Raw genomic sequence first — 23,909 nt, forward strand, 5'->3', positions numbered from 1 at the left:
AGATTTTTATTTACCTGGAGATCTTTGAATAGCTCTTTGAGAGACTGCAATGAATTCATCTTGCTCTTTACAATTCCTCTGAAAAAGAAAAATGTAACCTGTTGTGCCTTAATTATAATGTCCTTTAGGAAATGCTATTCATCCATAGTCAGGAAGTTTAACATTTTTTCCTAACAAACCAGATTCATGAAATTGCTTAGTTCCTCCAAATCTTAAAGCATTTTGTAGTGTGAAATTCCATTTCTAACCTGATTTAAGTGGCCTAGGTCACTGGTTTCCTGCCATTTGATTTTCTCACATTTCCAATCTATTTCCCAGGTTAAAATTGATTTTCTTCACAGATAAAAATTGTCTAAGATCCACTAGCTTGGCTGCATTTGTTACTGACATATTAGATATATTCTACTTTTTCAAATTCAAATAACTTGGAAAGAAGTAAGTCAATGTTAGTAAAGCCTAGATAAAAGAACAGTTTAAACACAGTGGTTTCACTTTAACTTGTGTTAAAAAGAACATATCTGTAAAACAACTCTTAAGAAATGTCTTTCATATACTTTGTCAAATAAGGGCCATTTTTTAAAAGATTTTATTTATTCATTTGACAGAGAGAGAGAGAGAGAGAGATCACAAGTAGGCAGGCAGAGAGAGCAGAGGAAGCAGGCTCCCTGCCAAGCAGAGAGCCCAATGCAGGGCTCAATCTCAGGACTCTGAGATCATGACCCAGCCGAAAGCAGAGGCTTAACCCACTGAGCCACCCAGGTGCCCCAGGTTAAGGCCATTTTAAACTCTTTTAAATTAATAGAGTGAAAATAACAAATAATTTATGGTGTTAAATAAATATAATTCAAAAGTACTGAAAAAATATATTTTCTTAATTAAAGCAGGTAGATGTTATCTCTCCAAAATACATAGTATTCTATATAATACTTGACATACATTTTAAGTTTTTATTTAAATTCTAGTTAGTTAGCATACAGCGTAATATTAGTTTTAGATGTACAATATGATTCAGCACTTCCATACATCACCCAGGGCTCATCAAAAAGTGTACTCTTTAATCCCCATCACCTATATAACCCATTCTTTCACCACCTTCCCCTCTGGTAAGCATCAATTCATTCTCTATAGAGTATGTTGCTTGGTTTTTCTCCCTCTTTCTCTCTATTCTTTATTCCCTTTGCTCACTGTTTTATTTCTCAAATTCCATATATGAGTGAAATCATATGGTATTTGTCTTTCCCTGACTTATTTCCCTTTGCATAATACTCTCTAGCTCCATCCACATCATTGCAAATGACAATATTTCATCATTTTCTTATTTTAATTCCAAGAGCTTATAGAGTCAGTGGGGCTTAACTCCAAGAGCTTAAAAATAATCAGAGCTTAACTCTGGGAGAGCTGGGAGGGAGATAGGAGGCCAATTACCCAACTTGAAAGAGCCAGCAAACTAAATAACTCAGCTTGAGACAACACAGCAGTTTGAAAAGCACCTGGGGATACATGAGATTTATTGACTGATCTTAGAACATGTACTAGAGGGATCCACAGATTTCTTTGGAAACACAAGTGCTAGTAGATATTTTTCTTTACTTTTCTTGCCCTCCCCAAGTCCAGATAGCTGTATGTTTGTGGAAGCCAATTCTAATACTCTCCACCTACCTCATTAACACCACATGTCACACCCAGGCATTCCTCTGCTCATCTGTCCCACACAGCCTGCCTTAATTGACAGAAATCCTTCCAAAGCAGTTCCTTTCCTACCATACCTGGCAGGCAGCCCTGACTAGGACTAGAACTATTCCAAAGTTAGTCTTCCCCTAGGGAGGTGGGGAGATAATCCCATACAACAGTACGCCTATAGTTCCTGTGACCCAGCCTCTCAAGTCCTGTCTTTTGGTGTGTCTGGAGCTGTGATGAGTTAATTGAAGATAGCTAGGTTGAGTGCCAGCCCCACCCAGCAGCAAACCCATTGGAGCTGCACCTAGGACCCTCAACAGAGTGAAGAGCAAACCCTGCCCAGTGCACCCGAAGTAGGCAAAGCAGGTTATTGTAGCCAGCTGGGCAGCCTGCCCTACCCACAAGCATATTCACAGAAATCACAACACAGTCACAACAAGAGTGTGCACACCCTCATCAGGAGACACCTCTGGAGTGCTTGGCCCTGGTAACCAGGGAGAATTGCACTATAGTTTATCACAGGACTTTTTTCTACACAGACTACTACTTACAAGCCCAGGAGGCATAGCTGACCTACCTAATACATAGGGAAAAAAGCCGCAGAGAGTTAGGCAAAATGAGGAAACAGAGAAGTATGTCTCAAATGAAAAAAAAATAAGACAAAATAACAGAAAAAGAGCTAAAGGAAATTTAACTAAGGAGGTAAAATACATTCTGAAGACTATAAAATATTGATGAAATAACTGAATACAACACAAACAAATAGAAAGATATACCACGCCCATGGATTTAAAGAATTAATACTCTTAAAGACATCAACATCACACCATCCCATAGATTTTGGAATATTTGGGAATACTCCAAAAATATCAGTTGTCCTATCTATCCATCTACGTTCTAAACCATTTGATGAAAAAAAAGACAACTGTTTTTTTTTTAAAGGCATTTTGTAACTGAAAAGTTCAAGCAGGAAAATACAACTTCATGTAAAAACTAAAATGAGCCACAATTTCCTTTCCCTTCTCCAGTCTAAAACTTGTAACAGTCAACTTGAGGGGATATTTTAGTTTATATACATAATTGTATATATAGGTCACTACCTCCTACTGATCTTAGAGGAAAAGAACAATCATTTCCCACATTCAGAATTTTGTAATGTTAATCTGCATGTTATTCTATTGCAGAGTGGAATATAACACACACAAAAAGAAAGATTTTTATATCATACTGTGGCACCTTCAGTGATTCAATTTTGCTAAATTATAAGTACCCAACTAAATAGCCTAGCATACAGCAAAAGTCTGGGATAGTATGGAAGCAATGATAACACCTAAAATAATTTTTTCCTCACTCAGAGAGAACAATGTAAATGACTGACATAAAGGAAAACAAGAGTGAGTGAAATCTGATTATCAATGTTCCTTCTGTCCAGAGGTTGAAGAGATTTGGGGAAAATGCAAGTAACTAAAGTGTGCATAATATTTGATTTATTAACTATATTAACATAGCTGATGTTTCAACTTATATAAAGGGTCAGACATTAGATATATCTGTGAAAAGGTGTGCATCTTCAGAACAGAGACTATGTAATGTCTTCAAAAATCCAGACACAAGGGGGCATATGTGTGGGTCCATCAGGTAAGTGTCTAACTCTTGATTTTGGCTCAAGTCATAATCTCAGGGTCAGTCATGAGATTGAGTACCATGTAGGACTCCGTGCTGGGTGTGGAGACTGCTTAATATTTTCTCTCTCTGCCTCTCCCTCTACACCTACTGCCTTCTCTTTCTTTCCAAAAAGACAAAACAAAACAAAATAAAATAAAACTCCAAATTCTAGAACAATTTCTAGTAATACATAAGTGATTAGATCTTAAAGAGATTAAATAAAAAACATTGCTAACATTAGGAACATTTGGTATGGTATTCCAACCAATGAACTACTCAGAGACTGGTAATTTCCTCTCAACCATATTGAAACAAACTATAATTCAAATCAATCTGGTTATGTTCAGTTTTACAGTCATAACCTATATATCTTCCCTTCAAATTTTACACTTATCATTGGAATACTATGCATACTGACTCTTTAATTTCCTGCAATTTTATATTTATAAAATAAACAAGAAAATCCAAGAATGAAAAACAGACTTGCCAGTTTAAACAAGCAGCCAAATGAAAGACATAAAACTCTGGGGAGTATAGCATAATTATTGCCTAAGATCAGAGATTCATGATAAATAGACTTTCTGAGTGTGCAGCAGCATAAATTGAAAAAACGTCACCTTGAAAATTGAAGATTAAAATTGGACTAAAAGCTTTTCCTAGGAGCTTACACCCAGAGAAGTGCAATCATGAAGAGGTAGTAAATAGCCATCTCTATACTTTCAGAGACTTCAATAACTTTCCTTCAGTATCTGCAATACCATAAGGGGTATCTTTACTGATGAATGCAAAGTTTCTTTAAACAGATTATAAAATCATCATTAAAAATGTTGAAATTGTACAGTAACTTGATAAGACAGATTATCATGTAACAATTGAAAGTTTGTCTTTTTTTTACTTGACAAAAGAGTATATGTGGGTATACAATTTATCACAGTAAATTTAGATTTCTCAAGAAACATAGTATAATATTTAGAGAACTGGTTTACTTAAATTGATGCAAAAAGGATTTCAGATGTGTGGAAGAGTTTATTCTAGCAGATTTTAGAAAATCTTAGCACAAAATAAAGCTTTATAAAATCAAGTCTATGGGACAACTAGACAATGTATATCAATATCATTAAACATATTCATACTCTTTGACAAACTAGTACAGAAAAGAGCTCCTATGAATTAATTCTAAGCATATAAATTTGTACACAATGGTTTACATAAAACAATGTTCATAGTTATGGATGAAAAAATTCCTAGAGAAGTAGGAAAGATTTTGTGTATATTTGAATTTCTACATTAAATGTGTAAACAAAGTAACCAATAAAAGTTAAGTCATAATTGTTAAGGTGAACCCATTATTACCCATGGACCACTGAGGCCAAGGATACCTTGGAATTAGAAGGCAAATACAATGAAAACTAAAATTCTCATATTTTAGAAGGACATTTAATGATATGGGAAAGTTTTCATAAAATAGTTCTATGCATCTAAAAGGGTAAGTATCATACTAACAATGGTCACCTCTGAATAGTAAGAATAAAAGTGATTTTTCCTTTTTTATTAATTTTTGCTTCTTCCAAGTCATAATAATTGTATATTGATAACTAAGAATTCCCTAATATTTACCTTTGTACTTAATTTACTCATCATTTCACAATATATTGAGTATCCTCTGCTAGTCCATAAAACATGATTATCTAATAGATAACACTTGATATTTTAAACTTATTTTATTAAAATTCAATTAATTAACATATACTATATTATTAGTTTCAGAGCTAGAGTTCAGTGATTCATCAGTTGTGTATAACACCCAGTGCTCATTACATCACATGTCCTCCTTAATGCCGATCACCCAGTAACCCCATCCCCTCACCCACTTCCCCTCCATCAACCCTTAGTTTGTTTCCTAGAGTTAAGAGTCTCTTATGGTTTCTCTCATTCTCTGATTTCACATTATTTTATTTGATGTTTCTAACAAGCCCAATTAAATCCTTATTCTTAGAGATATGTCCCCCATTCCATGATAATATTATATGATACTGTCATCTTAACCACACTTAATTAAATCAGGTGTACCAATGCACACAAGTTTCAGCAGATTATCCCTTTCTAGAATTTGGAATGGGAAGTGTGTGATTTTTGTTTTCAAATGGGTTTGTCACTTGAACTGAGGTGAAATTAATTTTGGAATAGTGGGGTTGATCAGGTTAGATACATACAGGCTGAAACAGAAAGGTTTTCTTTGGTGACAGAAAATAAAGTGAAAGAAAAGTGATGGGAGGTGACATCGGTGAAAACTGCAAAGTATGGACCTCCAAAAATTTTCTCTTCCATAAAAGCAATGAGTAAGAACACACATGGGTGCATGCACACACACACACACACACACACACACACACACACACACACATGAGGACCAGCATTTTAGAACTCTGGAAATTAACCAGAGGCTTGAATCAATCTGGAGAATATTTATTCAAGAAAAATGCCTGAAACTCAGTGAGAACATCAACCTTTGCAGTGTTTTAAAATGCCCTTATTCATGGGGCACCTGGTGGCTCAGCTGGTTAAGCATTTGACCCTTGATTTTGGCTCAGGTAATGCTCTAATTGTTGTGAGATCAAGTCTGCCTTGGGCTCTGAGCTGAGTGTGGAGCCTGCTTAAGATTCTCTCTCTTCCTCTCCCTCTGCTCCATCCCCCTCATCATGTGCATGCATGGTCTCTCTCTCTCTCAATAATAATAACAATAATAATAATAATAATAATAATAAAGTGGCCTTATTCTTTTCTTTAAATTTCTTTTAAAAGATTTATTTATCTACTTTAGAGAAAGAGTTTTGTGAGCAGGGGTAGAGGCAGAGAGAATGACTCTCAAGCAGAACCCCCACTGATCGTGGAGCCTGATGTGGGGCTCAATCTCATGACCCTGAGATCATGACATGAGCTGAAATCAAGAGTCAGTTGCTCAACTGACTGAGCCAACCAGGTGCCTTCAAATGGCCTTACTCTTATAAACATTTCCTGAACCCCATAGTAGCCTTGAAAACAACCGGTACAATCAAGGATGAAAACCAGCATCCTTGAAACATTGGAGGGAAGAAAATGGGTTAGATTTTCCTTCAAAAACAAATTCCCAGATAACTTTCGTTTGATTTGGAAATTCCCTAAAAGACACCACTCACAATTCTACCTTTGTTTGACTTGATTTGGAACCCAGTGTGAATAACCTTTTTTTCCTGGGAGATTTTATTGGAATAAATGATCAGAGGCAATTGTTGAACATCTCTGATGCCCATGGTAGTAAATAATAAATGGAAGAAATACTAGCCTAACACAAAAGCTTGAAAGGATAAGTTGGGGAATGAGATGTACACAGGGGGTTTTAAGAGCTAAGACATATTTCTGGGCACAAAGAAGACTACACACATGCCTAAGGTTGTACACATTCCCAAGAAGAACTGAAGAATGTCCTATGCTCTCACTTCTGGCTGACCTTGAGACTCTACAGAGTCAGGAAGTGAAGGCTAAGGCAGAGTTGTAAACTGCCTGGCTAAATGTTAAAAGTTGCCCAAACACATACACATAGACTGTTGGCAAAGACTGGGAGACTCATTGGTTCCAGGCTTTTAAGGAAATCTATATCCAATCTTTAGCTGACCGCTATGCAAACTGTCGAAACTTCAGTAGCTACAGAAAACAAACAATAATATAATTTGAAAAAGCAGTTTGAATTTTTCTAAACTATCTGAAAAGAGTTTAGACTTTTCTAAACAATCTAAACTATCTGACACTATCTGAAAATATTTCTCATAGCAATATAGGGTCAATTAATGTTTCCCTATTCATAATAAATCCTGCTAAGATAATGAAAATACATTAATTTAACTTCTTGACTTCTATATGAAGTAGGAGTGCTAGGATTGAAAAATGTATGACTTCTTTCCTTAAGCACTGATTCCAGCAACTAAGTTATGCATGATAAGAGATGACAGTTAATCTTCCATGCAATGCCCACCCAGGACAATTTACAACCAATATGTCATCCTGTACACATGTTTGTATAAATTATCCTTATTCACAACATAACAATTATAAGCACATATAAGTTATAATGGTTGAAACACGTGTTTAGTATTCCTATAGCTTTATCTGTTTACATACTTTCAGAGATCTAAACAAAATATTGGCAAATCTCATTTACTCTTTTTAAGTGTTAGCTTTTTCATCTCCAAAATCGTCTCCAAGATTCTGTTTAAAAGTATCATGCCTTTCTTTAAAATTTTAATTTATTTTTAAATTTCCTTTCCAGAATTCATTGTTTATGCACCACACCCAGTGCTCCATGCAGTACGTGCCCTCCACAATACCCACCACCAGGCTCACCCAACCTGCCAACCCCCACCCCTCCAAAACCCTCAGATTGTTGTTCAGAGTCCACAGTCTCTCATGGTTTGTCTTCCCCTCCAATTTACCCCAACTCCTAAAAGGGCCATGTTTTAAGCTTCATTTTTTGTTTTGCTTGCCCCATAGCATTTAGTATATTACTAACACATAACATTAAATAAAACTTAATTGGTGATTAATTTTATAATCTTTTTATAAGAGTAGAATAAGTCAAGATAGGTTTATTGTATGGATATGACAGGGAATCTTACGGACATCCAAGGATTGAGCCCAAAATACTATTTGGCCAGGGGGGAATGAAACTGGAAAATCAGTAACTAAAACTACATTTCCTATCTCTCATGATTCATACGTTCCTTCCTCTCTATTTCTATCTACATATGCTTAATTGTTTTATTTTTCTTTACACACTTATTTTCTCTTTATACTCATGGATCTCTAATCTTCTATATTTCCAGCCTTACTATGGTAATTAGACTTGTTCTGGAGTTGACTCTGGCCAAAATTTCATATAGCAAAACATTATTTGCTTAATTGTCTTACTCTCTTAATGCTTTGATTATAAATTCTACGGGAAAGTACCCTCTACCTTGGGTGCCAAGATTTTACTGCTTTGAAATAGAATATCAGAATATTAGTTAAGATTACTTAAGCAGACTAAAGAGATAATTTTACTCTGAGAGTAATTAGGAACAAAACCGAGATGAAAAAAGATCCAGGGACTTTGAGTTGTAGCTCTCTAATCTCTAAGTGTTATTTTCCTTGCCTCAGGTCCAAGTTATATATATATGTATATATATATATATATATATGTATATATATATACATATATATATATATATAGGAGAGAAGGGGAGGGAAGGGGAAAAGAGAGGGAGAAAGAGAGTGAAAAAAATATTGGGTACCTTGGGCCAGGTGTCCATCTCTAATGCAATCAGCTAATGGACATTTAACAGTGGAGCAAGTACTGAGAGAGACTTTTGTTTAATATGTAATATATTATGAGAGGTACACAAGTTTTTATTACAAATAAGTACTTCAAAATTTTTCTAAAGAAACACTTTACTAAGAAGTATGAATAGTCTCTTTCTAATCTTTGTTACTGTATTCATTTTCTTAGAAAATCTTTTTATTTCCCATGTATAGAGAAAGTAACCTTCTGAACAATATGTGTAAATGGTTGCATATACTAAGATACAAGTTAATAAATTTGAACTGTTGATCTGATAAGATATTGTGACACTGCAATTCTAAAAATATTAAAAACAAATGGATTGGTATGCTACAAACACAGGCTGTTATCTATGTATAAACAATAAAATAATAATGTGCCAGGGAGCAATATGCAGTTAAACTAAGCATAAAACAGATGTGCAGTAAGTATGCATCAATAGCATTGATACTGTAATGTTGATATATTTACATTTCCAATAAATTATACCCTCAAATATTCTGTTGTTTTTCATGTAACCAACATTCCTTGCAGGTAGAAAATAGTACTTTCTTTCATTTTGGCATCTTCTATAGGGATCATGTTAATAATTTCAGAAATGCTTCTAATAACATAATTTGACTATAAAGTTTATTTTCAGACAACTGACTATTTTGTTCATACCAAGATTCTCACCTGTGACCTAGCAATATAATCAACAGTTTAAGTCTCACAATGATGTAACAAGAAATTGCACATAGAGCCTGTTACCATTTCCCTTTCTTTATCATTGTAAGCAATGGTTGAGGAATAGAACTCAAATCAGCTTAGTAGAGAACCTATAGGACTCTTCTTCTTCTACTATAATCAGTCAGCTGTCCCTACGACAGGGGCACAAAGAACCTTTGTTATCAAGAATAAAATGAGAAAAAAAAAAGAATAAAATGAGGGGTTCCTGCCTGAGTGGCTCAATTGGTTAAGCAGTGAAGTGTTTGACTCCTGACTTTGGCTCAGGTCATGATCTAAGGGAGCCCTGTGTCAGGCTTCATGCTCAGCAGAGTCTGCTTGACCTTCTCCCTCTGCTCCTCCCCCTGGGCTCACCCTCACTCTCTCTCTCTCTTTCAAATAAATAAATATTTTTAAAAAAAGAATAAAATGAGAAAAAGGAAGGCTCCCTCATCCACCACCCAATGACACCATGGACTGACCTCAACTTTAATCTATAAATATTGTGAAATTATTGTTTAGAAATGATTATTATGTATGAAAATTATAAAATGGGATATTCTTTAAATAAAGACCTAAGTTTATCTCTGTTAACAACTAATATGGGAGAAAAGGATACTATATTTATCAGTGTTATAAAGTTGAAGCATAAAATGAAGAGTGGATGGAGATAGTGCCCAGAGGACAGTTATTTGAATTATCAAATAAGAGCCAGTATATGTAAAGCCAGAGAACCAGGCCACTCAGAACATGGATTAGGAGGTCTTAAAGGCCAAATGGGGAAGACAAATCCTCATTAAAATTGGAGATTCCCAACTGGGACAAATAGTGCAAGTATCAATAACCTGTTTCCTGGCTTTACACATAGATAATGACTTTGAACAAGATGTTCCAAAATGGGATTGTTCCATGAGAGTTACACATATTATTTTTTTTAAGATTTTATTTATTTATTTCACAGAGAGAGAGATCACAAGTAGGCAGAGAAGCAGGCAGAGAGAGGAGGAAGCAGGCAGACAGAGGGGGAAGCAGGCTCCCTGCTGAGCAGAGAGCCAGATGTGGGGCTCGATCCCAGGACCCTGACATCACGACCTGAGCTGAAGGCAGAGGCTTAAACCACTGAGCCACCCAGGTGCCCCGAGTTACACATATTTCTTACTTATCTCCCAATCCCTTCAAAAGTTTTGCAGACAGGAGCCCCTTACTCTCACTGGTGCCAAGCAAACCAGCACTGATTTGTTCCACCCACCCATCTCACCCTCCCTATCTCTCTCTATCCCTCTCTCTTTCTCTATCTATCTTCCTTCTCTTCCACTCTTCTCTGTTCTTTTGTTTATTCATTGGTTTGTTTGTTTTAATTTCCACATGGGGTGGGGTAGAGAAACAAAAAAGCCACTTAGAGATTAGAGAGCTACAATTCAAAGTCACTGCCTCTTCTTTTATCTCAGTTTTGTTCCTAATTACTCTCAGAGTAAAATTATCTATCCCAGGCTACATCAATAACCTTAATTAATATCCTGGAATTCTATTATAACACAGTAAAATTAGATACTCTTATCGATTCTTTCATAATAAAATAGAAACAATATAGTATTCAGAGGTGGTTTTTCACTGTTTAATATGAGAGAAATTTAAACAATATTTGGAAAGTTTAACTTTTCATACTTGCATACTAGCAAATACAAACTGATACAGCTGAAAGGAAATGCAAATACAAGGGTTTAAGAGTCTAAAATACAAAGAATTGAACATGGTGGTAGTGGGAACAAAGGGTAGAGGCAGCAATAGGTCAATGTTAATCAAGCTATATTCATAGAGAGGTTGAGTCCAGATTTGCACTTGCAGGGGAGAGTGTGTCTTTATTCAGAAACAGAGATGAGCAACCTTGGAGGAGTCCTCTTCCTTTTTTTCGCCTCTTATGTTTCATTGAATTAACTGTTTTGTTTTGTTTTCTTCAGGATCTACAAGTGTTTTCTTAAAATTCTCTGGACACCTGCTTTTCTTAAGTTTGTCTCTGAAGCTTTGGTCTGGGTATATTCCAGATTAACTTGATCTAGCTGTCCCTGTGTCCCCTTGTTATAATAGATTGGAGTTGTTTTTCAATCTGACCTTTAAGAACTCCAGAGAGAGAGAGAGTTAGGGAGAGAGAGAGAGAAAGTCTAATAGAAGGATGATCTTCCCTGATAAGCCATTCTTTTATACTTTGAAACCAGGTAATGGCCCTGCAGTAGGTCTATGAAGAAGATAATACTCACTCCTCAGGTCTTTTTTTGTTTGTTTGTTTGTTTAGTCATCCCTCCTACCTCTCCCTCCACATACACATTTTTCTCCTTGAAACCAAAGGCAAATAATAGTTTTCTTTCTTTTTATGAATATTCTTTTCCTGTTTTGTATCAGAGAGAAAAACAAAACACTAGAAAATCTGAGATATTTAGCACATTCCTGTACTAAGAAAACAACAACCACAACAACAAAAATTTTTAAAAAATATATAAAATCCTCCATTTAATCCCGACATTCATCTTTCTCAAAGGCTTTAGTTGAGGATACACACAGCAGGGCAATTTTTTTTCACTTCCTGTAAGAACCTGAGCTTTTATCTTCCTCTGACAGGCCAGCCCTAAACGCATTAACTTAACAAATGTCCAAAAAGAGAGAGAGACTGGGTCAGAAGTAAAACACTCACCCTGGACTCCTTTCCTTTCTTTGTGAAGTTTTTGCTTTACAGAGTAATTACTCAATGCAGCTACAGAAAAAGTTTCTGTTGCAAACTGACCTAAGCTAATTTGATCATGCACAACTCTTAGGTTCTTCTCTGTAGATAAGGGTTGTCATAAAGAAGTTTGAGGTGAGTGAGGTTTACTTACTTTCTTCAGGCTTCACTGCCAAGTTATAATGGAAGCAAGTATAAGACCAAATTCTGCCACAAATACATTAATTAAACATTAGCAATCAGACAGAAACTGATCATAAATCTGTTCTGTAAGTTCTGTAAAGGCTTAGATCTCTGTCATTTTAGGTGCCGTTACCACTACATTTCAAGAAAGGAAACTCAAGGCAGATACAACATTCACTATTCCAGAGGCATAAGTTTTTGTCTACAGTCAACATCAGGCCACAGGATATTTTCTAGAACATAGATTAGTGGCTCAAACTGGGATCCACTTGATGGGAATGCCTCACTGGATTCTAAAACACTCATCAGATCTGAAGACAAATGTTAAAATATTTTAGCCAATATTTATATTTGTATCTTGAAGACCTTTCATTTCTCTAGCAAGAGCCCATTTCTAATAATCAATCATGGTAATTAACAAGCAATGAATTTCACCAATAGAAGATTATTTCTGACATTCTGTATAATTAGCAAAAGCCTTAGGTATTGAGAGAAGTAGAAAAACAGAAGCACTTGAAAAAATCTGGCTGTGGAGTCTAGCCTTTCTGAGAGAAGCTACTTGACAACCCGTGGAATATGGATTAGCCCTGCCCTAATCTGATCATTGTAGATTTTTAATTTGAAAACCAATTGCCCCCCTAAATTGAAATACAATCTGGATAACATACACATAATATCATACTCTCTATGCTGAGGTATTTTAACATGTTATAAAAATCGCAGCATTTAGCTGCCAAAAGAATAACATACTAAGTTAAAAACCAGAATGCTACCTTCTTTGAAAGGAAAAGGATTTTCTTGACTGGTTAGAGGATGATCTGAGAGCTCAGTCTTAGTGGGATTAGAGTAGTCTTAAGGTTCACTACAGTTCAACCCTACAGTTCTCATGTAAAATTATTGCCCTTAACTATATTGAGAGCTATGTTAACAGAAACTTTGCAGTGGCTCTAAGGAAATAGGATCACAAATATTTCCTCAAAGGCAGCTACCCCACTACACTTTCAGTAGGGTAAATTTGAGTATTTATTCTAGTGTCAGTGGTAGATATATATATATATTGGTTATGCAAAAGATTTTGGGGTTCTAGTTGTTGTTTCATCATCTTTGGCCTTTGGTAAGTTTCTGTATTATCACTGAGTTTAGAGTTAAAATTCAACCATATTTTGTTTTACTAACAATGCCCAAAAACCACTGGAGGCATCATAGACTTCTTCCTCATTTGCTCTGCTGGTCAGTGGTAGATGTAATCTTCATTGTGGTCACAGAACATTATTTAAATTGTCCCCTCAGAGCCTAGTGCACCTTGTAGTGGCAAATGCAACTCCTTGCTGGTTCCTCCCTTTGTTCCCTCCCTTTCACCACTAATACTACCATCATCAACGAAACATACAAAAACAATTTAGTACTGCACTGCAGTTAAATTTCAAACACCAAACCGAAGTTTCTTAGCTGAAGTTTATGGTAGACAGTTTCACTCTAAAGCTAGTAATAGTAATAACTATAAAAGTGGAAGTTCATGACTTGACTCAGCAAATACTTTATTGTACCTCCCTCTTTCCTACTTACCAAACCCAGAAAATCACAGACAGATACAAAGGGAGAAATCTATGGTTATTTTATCAACTCTACACTGGCAAACTTACTATTGCAGATTACACTGGCTCACTTACTATTGAAGATAAATGTGTCATCTACACGGGCCAGAAAAGTTCCAACCAACTCTCTTGATATGTAGTCAGGTAGAATTCCAATGCAAAAGCAATCTTTAAAGTTATTCTATCTAAGTGGTTTACTGTAAACTTTTATCCATTCAGTTAGATATATACATAAGCAGGATTTACACTATTTCCCAACTGTCAGACTCTGTCCAGGGAAAGGTCCTTACCTTCCTATTTGCTCCCAGAGATAACCTGCCCAGATTCTCAGTGTCCTGAGTCATTGCCAAGGTACAAGTTTCTTAGTATTTCTGATAATTTCCTTCTAAGAACTATCTCCACCTTTAATGTAAATGTAGCAATTTTGTTAGTATCTTCTATTAGCAAATTTTATCTATATCTATCTATAACTTTATATGTTTCCATATGTTGCTGCCAATAGAAATAACTTTATAATTTATAACATTCTCATACAGAAATATATACCCATTAAGAGTATTTTTATAACATTCTTTTTTTCACATCATTCTTAAATGAAGGTGGAATTATTACAAATGTTAAACACATAAAGAATGGAGTCTTCAATGAATAAGGATTGTCTCTCAAAGCTCTAACACAAAAATTTTAAACTTTTAAAGAGATTTAAAACAGTTACTGAAAGCTGAAAGTCAGGCACAAACCCATTCTATCACTTGATAAGGGGGAAAAAACTCTTGAATAAGTCCACTCCCCTTTCAATGCACTTTAGCACCTCATCTGGCTGGCTGACTCCACAGATGAGCCTTGGTTTGTCCTCGAGCAGATTTGCAGTGACTGATGACAGCAAGTACAGTCTAGTTTCTAGGCTTTCTGGATTCCTTGGAAGCCATCCAGAAGGAAATCACCTATTGGCTGTTCGGTTATATCTCATGCTGACCTCAGCCTCTCCCCCATCACATCTCTACCTCCAATGACTCCAATGGTGGCACTTTTTTGAAGAACCTCTGACTCTTCCTGTAGCCATAGATGATTATCCAGAAATAGACGCAATCAATCAATAGACTTTCTGGCTCTTTTAATGGGAGTGGCTCGCAAGACATCTCTCCATCTGAAAGACACTGGAACCAGTCTGGCTGTAGGGCCTGCTGAATTGTCATGAACTTAGAAGTAGGTATTTCCACTCATCATCCAATACCCCACATAGACACATACTTGTTCCTTACATAACCGGTTGGGCAGGGACTGACTGAATCATGCAGGGAACAGTACGGGAGCAATTCTGGCATGCCTATAAAGTTTCTAATTCCTTCCTTCTATTGTGCCAAGGATTCATGGTGTTCTACCAGTGAGGACCATATAAGCTGAGCCATAGCAGAAAGCTCATGGATACTATGCAGCATCTGATGGGTCAGGTGTGAGGTGGAGCTGGTCTTGGTGTGAGGAGGCAGGTTGGAATGTCCATGGTGTTGTACCCTGTTTTGTCCAGGTTTTTTTTTTAATTTTTCCTAGTTGACAGCAATTAACTAACTACCTTGGTAAGACTCAGCTTCATTCTAAGAGATTCCTTTATGTCCTGCACACCTCCCAATTTGTTTTGGTCTTATGACCCCTCAAACTTCTCATAGGTCTCTAACTAGGCTCACATCTCCATGGAATGTGGGGATCACACATTGGTCCTATGATTGGTTGGCCTAGGGCACACACCTTAATTTGACCACATGATATATATGTAGCTTGTCTCCCCAGAGCCCATGCAATTGCCTATCATGAGCTGAAAGTTTGCCTAGATGCTTTTGTCTGGTCATATAGATCCACTGTGGTATGCCTTTCAGGCTCATTAATAGTCTAACTACATAATAACTGTAGCCCCATCACTTGGGGAGATTCATTCACCATGTGCTCACTTGGACAGAGCCCTTGCCAGATAACTGGAAGACTGGATTTCAGTTCTACTCAGCTGTGACACCTGGGCAAATCACTTAACCTCTCCATGCCTATTTCCTTCTGAACAAAGAAGGATAAGCATGGTGGGTAGGACTACATAAACTTCCAAGGTTCTATCCAGCTGTAATGTTAGAGGACCAAAAAGTTTTAGATTACAGTCATAGACTTCTTGTGTCCTTGTTTACTGATCACTATTGACCTGATGATAAATGCTTTGGTGCCAGCAATCAGGCAACAGTAGAGATATTTGAGAACCTACAAAAAGTCATGACCTGTGAACTTTGAAGTGGCTGGTGAATTAGCATCAGCAGATCCTGACGCTAGAAAGAACTTCCTGTGTTTTCTCTGATTCTATGAATTTTTCCTGCTCTCACCAAAAGAATGACATTCATGTTGATGGTGTGACAGGTGATTTTTATTTTCTCTGGGCTGTTCTGTATTTGTCAGGTTTTCTGTAAGAATACATACACACATAAGTTTTGTAAAAACAGCCAACAGAACAAAAAAAAATGCCTTTGCTTTGGTAGGAGCATGGGATATATTTGTTTTAAATTCTTAGGTTATATTTTGTTATTTGTTCATTTCAGGGGGCATTACTGGATATTATTATTAATTATTATGTGGTTACTGTGTTTTTATGTGTTAAGTATCTATATGTTTTTTTTTTCTTTTCCTAATGGTTTAGGAATATCCATGACATTCCTATAATCTCCTTCATGAATGCTAAGGGTAGTTATGAAACAGTTTTTGCTCTCAAGGATCTGCTTGCTTTGAAATATATTGGATTATACTTGTTCATATATTTATATTCCTGTTCAATGACAAATCGACTGTTGGAAGAGTATTAATATCCAAGAATCCATATAAAATTTATGAGTTTTATTTATGTTCAAAACACCAAATATTCTGCTCAGCAATGTACATTTTTCTGGGTATTTTTCTTATTAACACATTTGAAAAAAATTGTTTTTTTTTTCCTTTAATGTAAGTCTATTAAAGTCAATAGCCAATAAACACTTTTAATTAAAAAATAAAAAAATCGGTTGTTTTTAATTAGGGAAGGAGGGGCAAGATGGTGGAGAAATAGGAGACCCTGTTTCAACCAGTCCCCTAAAGTGAGCTAATTATCTACCAGAACACTGAACACCCACAAAATCAGCCTGAGATGTAAGATTATACACTTCTGGATCTCTATGGGGGAAGAAGACACCAGTGGAGAGGTAAAGTGGAGTGGGAACGTTCCGACTGATACTGGAGGATAAACAGAAGGGGGAGGAAGCCACTAGAAATGACCCTTGGAAAGTAATACCCCAATACAAAATTGCCCTGTGATTGGGGATCAGTATTAATTTGGAGTCTGGTTAAAAACACTCAAAAAGGGGTGCCTGGGTGTCTCAGTGGGTTAAAGCCTCTGCCTTCGGCTCAAGTCATGATCCCAGGGTCCTGGGATCGAGCCCCACATCGGGCTCTCTGCTCAGTGGGGAGCCTGCTTCCTCCTCTCTCTCTGCCTGCCTCTCTGTCTACTTGTGATCTCTGTCTGTCAAATAAATAAATAAATAAATAATATCTTTTAAAAAAAGAACACTCAAAAAGAACAAGAGATCTTAAGGGGCAACTGGTGGAATTGGGCGATCATGGGCATGGGCCTAAGCCCATGGACCCAAGACAGCCACCACCAGTGACCACCCATGCCAGAGAGAGTGTGGAAGAGCCCCTGGGATTGCGTGGCTGACACCACCACTGGGCTGGGGGCACTCCCACCCCAGCATGAGGGAGTCTGGTGATGGTGCCAGCCTGTGTTCTCTAGAGCTACAGCCTTTTGTGCTCTGTGTGCACTGCATGACCAGAGTCTGAACCACGCTCCCTACCTGCACCTGAGAGAGCTCTGTGTGGGTGCTAGCCAGTGGTCACTAGGACCAGCCGAGGCTCTGGATGCTTCCAGCCCAGGCATGAAAGAACTCAGCATGAAATCTCTGGTCGGGATCTCTCAGGGAACAGGGACCTGCACAACCCTGAGGTCTGGACTCCAGAGAGCAGTCCCGGCAAAGGAAGCCACCAGAAACGGGCTCCCTTGACCAATATACCTCACGGCTTGAGTGGCACGGGGGTGCAGAGACAAGTGGGCACTTTGGGCAACCCCTGAGAAGGTGGGTGGGGATGAGCACTGCCTTTGGGAGGTTGCATGCTTCAGCAGAGTTTGCAGAAGGGGAGTCTGTCTGTTCTGGACCACCCAGTGGGGAGCAGACTGAGGCTTCTCTCTGAGACAGAGGTCTGGGTGCAGATTGCTTTCCACTAAACCTCTGAAAAGCCGCAAAAAGTCACACACACACACACCCAAAAAAAAAGCCCTCCATAAAATAAAAGCTTGAACAACAAGTTTCCACAGAGACCAGCCCCTTGACAGGGAGCAGAAGGATTCAACCTAAGCAAGACTGCCTGAAAAACAATGCGGCAGGCTTCTCCCCCAGAAAGCCAGCCAAAAGTATGGCAGGACAACCACCACAGGGTCCCCATAAAACTGTAAGACCCCAATATCAGGAGAAAACAATACATTAAGCTCCCAGTATTGACCTAAAACCTGTATATTTCATAGATAGAACTTTTATTTTTAATTCATTATCACTATTCTTATTCTTTTTAAGTTTTTTAACCTACTTACCAATACAACTAGAGATTTTATACAACACACAATAATAACCTTTTAACTTGAACTTTTTTCACACATATACCTGTGTTTTTCTTTTTCTTTTCTATTTTTTAATATACATATAGATATAAGCTTCAAGGTAATCCTCTTTCCCTAATTAATACGACCCCTATATATAAACAAGTTTTTTTTTAATTTTTTTTAATTTTATTTTTTATAAACATATAATATATTTTTTCCTGAGGGGTACAGGTCTGTGAATCGCCAGGTTTACACACTTCACAGCACTCACCATAGCACATACCCTCCCCAATGTCCATAATAACCCCACCTCCCCTCTCCCAACCCCCCTCCCCCAGCAACCCTCAGTTTGTTTTGTGAGATTAAGAGTCACTTATGGTTTATCTCCCTCCCAATCCCATCTTGCTTCATTTACTCTTCTCCTACCCCTTAACCCCGATGTTGCATCTCCTCTCCCTCATATCAGGGAGATCATATGATAGTTGTCTTTCTCCGATTGACTTATTTCGCTAAGCATGATACCCTCTAGTTCCATCCATGTCATCGCAAATGGCAAGATTTCTTTTGATGGCTGCATAGTATTCCATTGTGTATATATACCACATCTTCTTTATCCATTTGTCTGTTGATGGACATCTAGGTTCTTTCCATAGTTTGGCTATTGTAGACATTGCTGCTATAAACATTCGGGTGCATGTGCCCCTTCGGATCACTACGTTTGTATCTTTAGGGTAAATACCCAGCAGTGCAATTGCTGGGTCATAGGGTAGTTCTATTTTCAACATTTTGAGGAATCTCCATGCTGTTTTCCAGAGTGGTTGCACCAGCTTGCATTTCCACCAACAGTGTAGGAGGGTTCCCCTTTCTCCGCATCCTCGCCAGCATCTGTCATTTCCTGACATGTTAATTTTAGCCATTCTTACTGGTGTGAGGTGGTATCTCATTGTGGTTTTGATTTGTATTTCCCTGATGCCCAGTGATATGGAGCACTTTTTCATGTGTCTGTTGGCCATCTGGATATCTTCTTTGCAGAAATGTCTGTTCATGTTTCCTGCCCATTTCTTGATTGGATTATTTGTTCTTTGGGTGTTGAGTTTGCTAAGTTCTTTATAGATTCTGGACACTAGCCCTTTATCTGATATGTCATTTGCAAATATCTTCTCCCATTCTGTCAGTTGTCTTTTGGTTTTGTTAACTGTTTCCTTTGCTGTGCAAAAGCTCTTGATCTTGATAAAATCCCAATAGTTCATTTTTGCCCTTGATTCCCTTGCCTTTGGCGATGTTCCTAGGAAGATGTTGCTGCAGCTGAGGTTGAAGAGGTTGCTGCCTGTTTCCTCCTCAAGGATTTTGATGGATTCCTTTCTCACATTGAGGTCCTTCATCCATTTTGAGTCTATTTTCGTGTGTGGTGTAAGGAAATGATCCAATTTCATTTTTCTGCATGTGGCTATCCAATTTTCCCAACACCATTTATTGAAGAGGCTGTCTTTTTTCCATTGGACATTCTTTCCTGCTTTGTCAAAGATGAGTTGACCATAGAGTTGAGGGTCTATTTTTGGGCTCTCTATTCTGTTCCATTGATCTATGTGTCACTTTTTGTGCCAGTAACATGCTGTCTTGATGATGACAGCTTTGTCATAAGGCTTGAAGTCCGGAATTGTGATGCCACCAACTTTGGCTTTCTTTTTCAATATTCCTTTGGCTAATCAAGGTCTTTTCTGCTTCCATATAAATTTTAGGATTATTTGTTCCATTTCTTTGAAAAAAATGGATGGTACTTTGATAGGAATTGCATTAAATGTGTAGATTGCTTTAGGTAGCATAGACATTTTCACAATATTTATTCTTCCAATCCAGGAGCATGGAACATTTTTCCATTTCTTTGTGTCTTCCTCAATTTCTTTCATGAGTACTTTATAGTTTTCTGTGTATAGATTCTTAGTCTCTTTGGTTAGGTTTATTCCTAGGTATCTTATAGTTTTGGGTGCAATTGTAAATGGGATGGACTCCTTAATTTCTCTTTCTTCTGTCTTGTTGTTGGTGTAGAGAAATGCAACTGATTTCTGTGCATTGATTTTATATCCTGACACTTTACTGAATTCCTGTACCAGTTCTAGCAGTTTTGGAGTGTAGTCTTTTGGGTTTTCCACATATAGTATCATATCATCTGCGAAGAGTGATAGTTTGACTTCTTCTTTGCCGATTTGGATGACTTTAATTTCTTTTTGTTGTCTGATTGCTGAGGCTAGGACTTCTAGTACTATGTTGAATAGCAGTGGTGATAACGGCCATCCCTGCCGTGTTCCTGACCTTAGCAGAAATGCTTTCAGTTTTTCTCCATTGAGAATGATATTTGTGGTGGGTTTTTCTTAGATGGCTTTGATAATATTGAGGTATGTGCCCTCTATCCCTACACTTTGAAGAGTTTTGATCAGGAAGGGATGCTCTACTTTGTCAAATGCTTTTTCAGCATCTATTGAGAGTATCATATGGTTCTTGTTCTTTCTTTTATTAATGTGTTGTATCACATTATTTGATTTGCGGATGTTGAACCAACCTTGCAGCCCTGGAATAAATCCCACTTGGTCGTGGTGAATAATCCTTTTAATGTACTGTTGAATCCTATTGGCTAGTATTTTGGTGAGAATTTTTGCATCTGTGTTCATCAAGGATATTGGTCTGTAGTTCTCTTTTTTGATGGGATCCTTGTCTGGTTTGGGGATCAAGGTGATGCTGGCCTCATAAAATGAGTTTGGAAGATTTCCTTCCATTTCTATTTTTTGGAACAGTTTCAGGATAATAGGAATTAGTTCTTCTTTAAATGTTTGGTAGAATTCCCCTGGGAAGCTGTCTGGCCCTGGGCTTTTGTTTGTTTGGAGATTTTTGATGACTGTTTCAATCTCCTTACTGGTTATGGGTCTGTTCAGGCTTTCTATTTCTTCCTGGTTCAGTTGTGGTAGTTTATATGTCTCTAGGAATGCATCCTTTTCTTCCAGATTGTCAAATTTGTTGGCATAGAGTTGCTCATAGTATGTTCTTATAATTGTCTGTATTTCTTTGGTGTTCGTTGTGATCTCTCCTCTTTCATTCATGATTTTATTGATTTGGGTCCTTTCTCTTTTCTTTTTGATAAGTCTGGCCAGGGGTTTATCAATCTTATTAATTCTTTCAAAGAACCAGCTCCTAGTTTCGTTGATTTGTTCTATTGTTTTTTTGTTTGTTTGTTTCTATTTCATTGATTTCTGTTCTGATATTTATGATTTCTCTTCTCCTGCTGGGTTTAGGGTTTCTTTCTTTTTCTTTCTCCAGCTCCTTTAGGTGTAGGGTTAGGTGGTGTACCTGAGAACTTTCTTGTTTCTTGAGAAAGGCTTGTACCGCTATATATTTTCCTCTCAGGACTGCCTTTGTTGTGTCCCACAGATTTTGAACCGTTGTATTTTCATTATCATTTATTTCCATGAATTTTTTCAATTCTTCTTTAATTTCCTGGTTGACCCATTCATTCTTTAGAAGGATGCTGTTTAGTCGCCATGTATTTGGGTTCTTTCCAAATTTCCTCTTGTGATTGAGTTCTAGCTTCAGAGCATTGTGGTCTGAAAATATGCAGGAAATGATCCCAATCTTTTGATACCGGTTGAGACCTGATTTAGGACCGAGGATGTGATCTATTCTGGAGAATGTTCCATGTGCACTAGAGAAGAATGTGTATTCTGTTGCTTTGGGATGAAATGTTCTGAATATATCTGTGATATCCATCTGGTCCAGTGTGTCATTTAAGGCCTTTATTTCCTTGTTGATCTTTTGCTTGGATGATCTGTCCATTTCAGTGAGGGGAGTGTTAAAGTCCCCTACTATTATTGTATTATTGTTAATGTGTTTCTTTGATTTTGTTATTAATTGGTTTATATAGTTGGCTGCTCCCACGTTAGGGGCATAGATATTTAAAATTGTCAGATCTTCTTGTTGGACAGATCCTTTGAGTATGATATAGTGTCCTTCCTCATCTCTTATTATAGTTTTTGGCTTAAAATCTAATTAATCTGTTATAAGGATTGCCACTCCTGCTTTCTTCTGATGTCCATTAGCATGGTAAATTGTTTTCCACCCCCTCACTTTAAATCTGAAGGTGTCTTCGGGTTTAAAATGAGTTTCTTGTAGGCAACATATAGATGGGCTTTGTTTTTTTATCCATTCTGATACCCTGTGTCATTTGATTGGGGCATTTAGCCCATTAACATTCAGGGAAACTATTGAGAGATATGAATTTAGTGCCATTGTATTGCCTGTAAGGTGACTGTTATTGTATACTGTTTCTGTTCCTTTCTGATCTACTACTTTTAGGCTCTCTCTTTGCTTAGAGGACCCCTTTCAATATTTCCTGTAGAGCTGGCTTGGTGTTTGCAAATTCTTTCAGTTTTTGTTTGTCCTGGAAGCTTTTAATCTCTCCTTCTATTTTCAATGATAGCCTAGCTGGATATAGTATTCTTGGCTGCATGTTTTTCTCGTTTAGTACTCTGAATATATCATGCCAGCTCTTTCTGGCCTGCCAGGTCTCTGTGGATAAGTCTGCTGCCAATCTAATATTTTTACCATTGTATGTTACAGACTTCTTTTCCCGGGCTGCTTTCAGGATTTTCTCTTTGTCACTAAGACTTGTAAATTTTACTATTAGGTGACGGGGTGTGGACCTATTCTTATTGATTTTGAGGGGGGTTCTCTGAACCTCCTGGATTTTGATGCTTGTTCCCTTTGCCATATTGGGGAAATTCTCTCCAATAATTCTCTCCAATATAGCTTCTGCTCCCCTCTCTCTTTCTTCTTCTGGAATCCCGATTATTCTAATGTTGTTTCGTCTTATGGTGTCACTTATCTCTCGAATTCTGCCCTCGTGGTCCAGTAGCTGTTTGTCCCTCTTTTGCTCAGCTTCTTTATTCTCTGTCATTTGGTCTTCTAAATCGCTAATTCTTTCTTCTGCCTCATTTATCCTAGCAGTGAGAGCCTCCATTTTTGTTTGCACCTCATTAATAGCTTTTTTCATTTCAACTTGATTAGATTTTAGTTCTTTTATTTCTCCAGAAAGGGCTTTTATATCTCCCGAGAGGGTTTCTCTAATATCTTCCATGCCTTTTTCGAGCCCGGCTAGAACCTTGAGAATCGTCATTCTGAACTCTAGATCTGACATATTACCAATGTCTGTATTGATTATGTCCCTAGCCTTTGGTACTGCCTCTTGTTCTTTTTTTTGTGGTGAATTTTTCCGCCTTGTCATTTTGTCCATATAAGAGTATATGAAGGAACAATGAAATACTAAAAGGGTGGCAACAACCCCAGGAAAATATGCTTTAGCCAAATCACAAGAGATCCCAAATC

At 37.3% G+C, this 23,909-nt stretch overlaps 1 pseudogene; it reads right to left on the reverse strand.

Moving 5' to 3' along the window:
- Window positions 1–14,616: 14,616 nt before the first annotated feature.
- On the reverse strand, window positions 14,617–15,479 carry LOC116882148 (annotated as a pseudogene).
- Between the last annotated feature and the right edge of the window lie 8,430 nt (window positions 15,480–23,909).

The sequence above is a fragment of the Lontra canadensis genome, unplaced genomic scaffold (genome assembly GCF_010015895.1).
Source record: "Lontra canadensis isolate GAN:19392208 unplaced genomic scaffold, GSC_riverotter_1.0 scaffold81, whole genome shotgun sequence".
NCBI lineage: Eukaryota > Metazoa > Chordata > Mammalia > Carnivora > Mustelidae > Lontra > Lontra canadensis.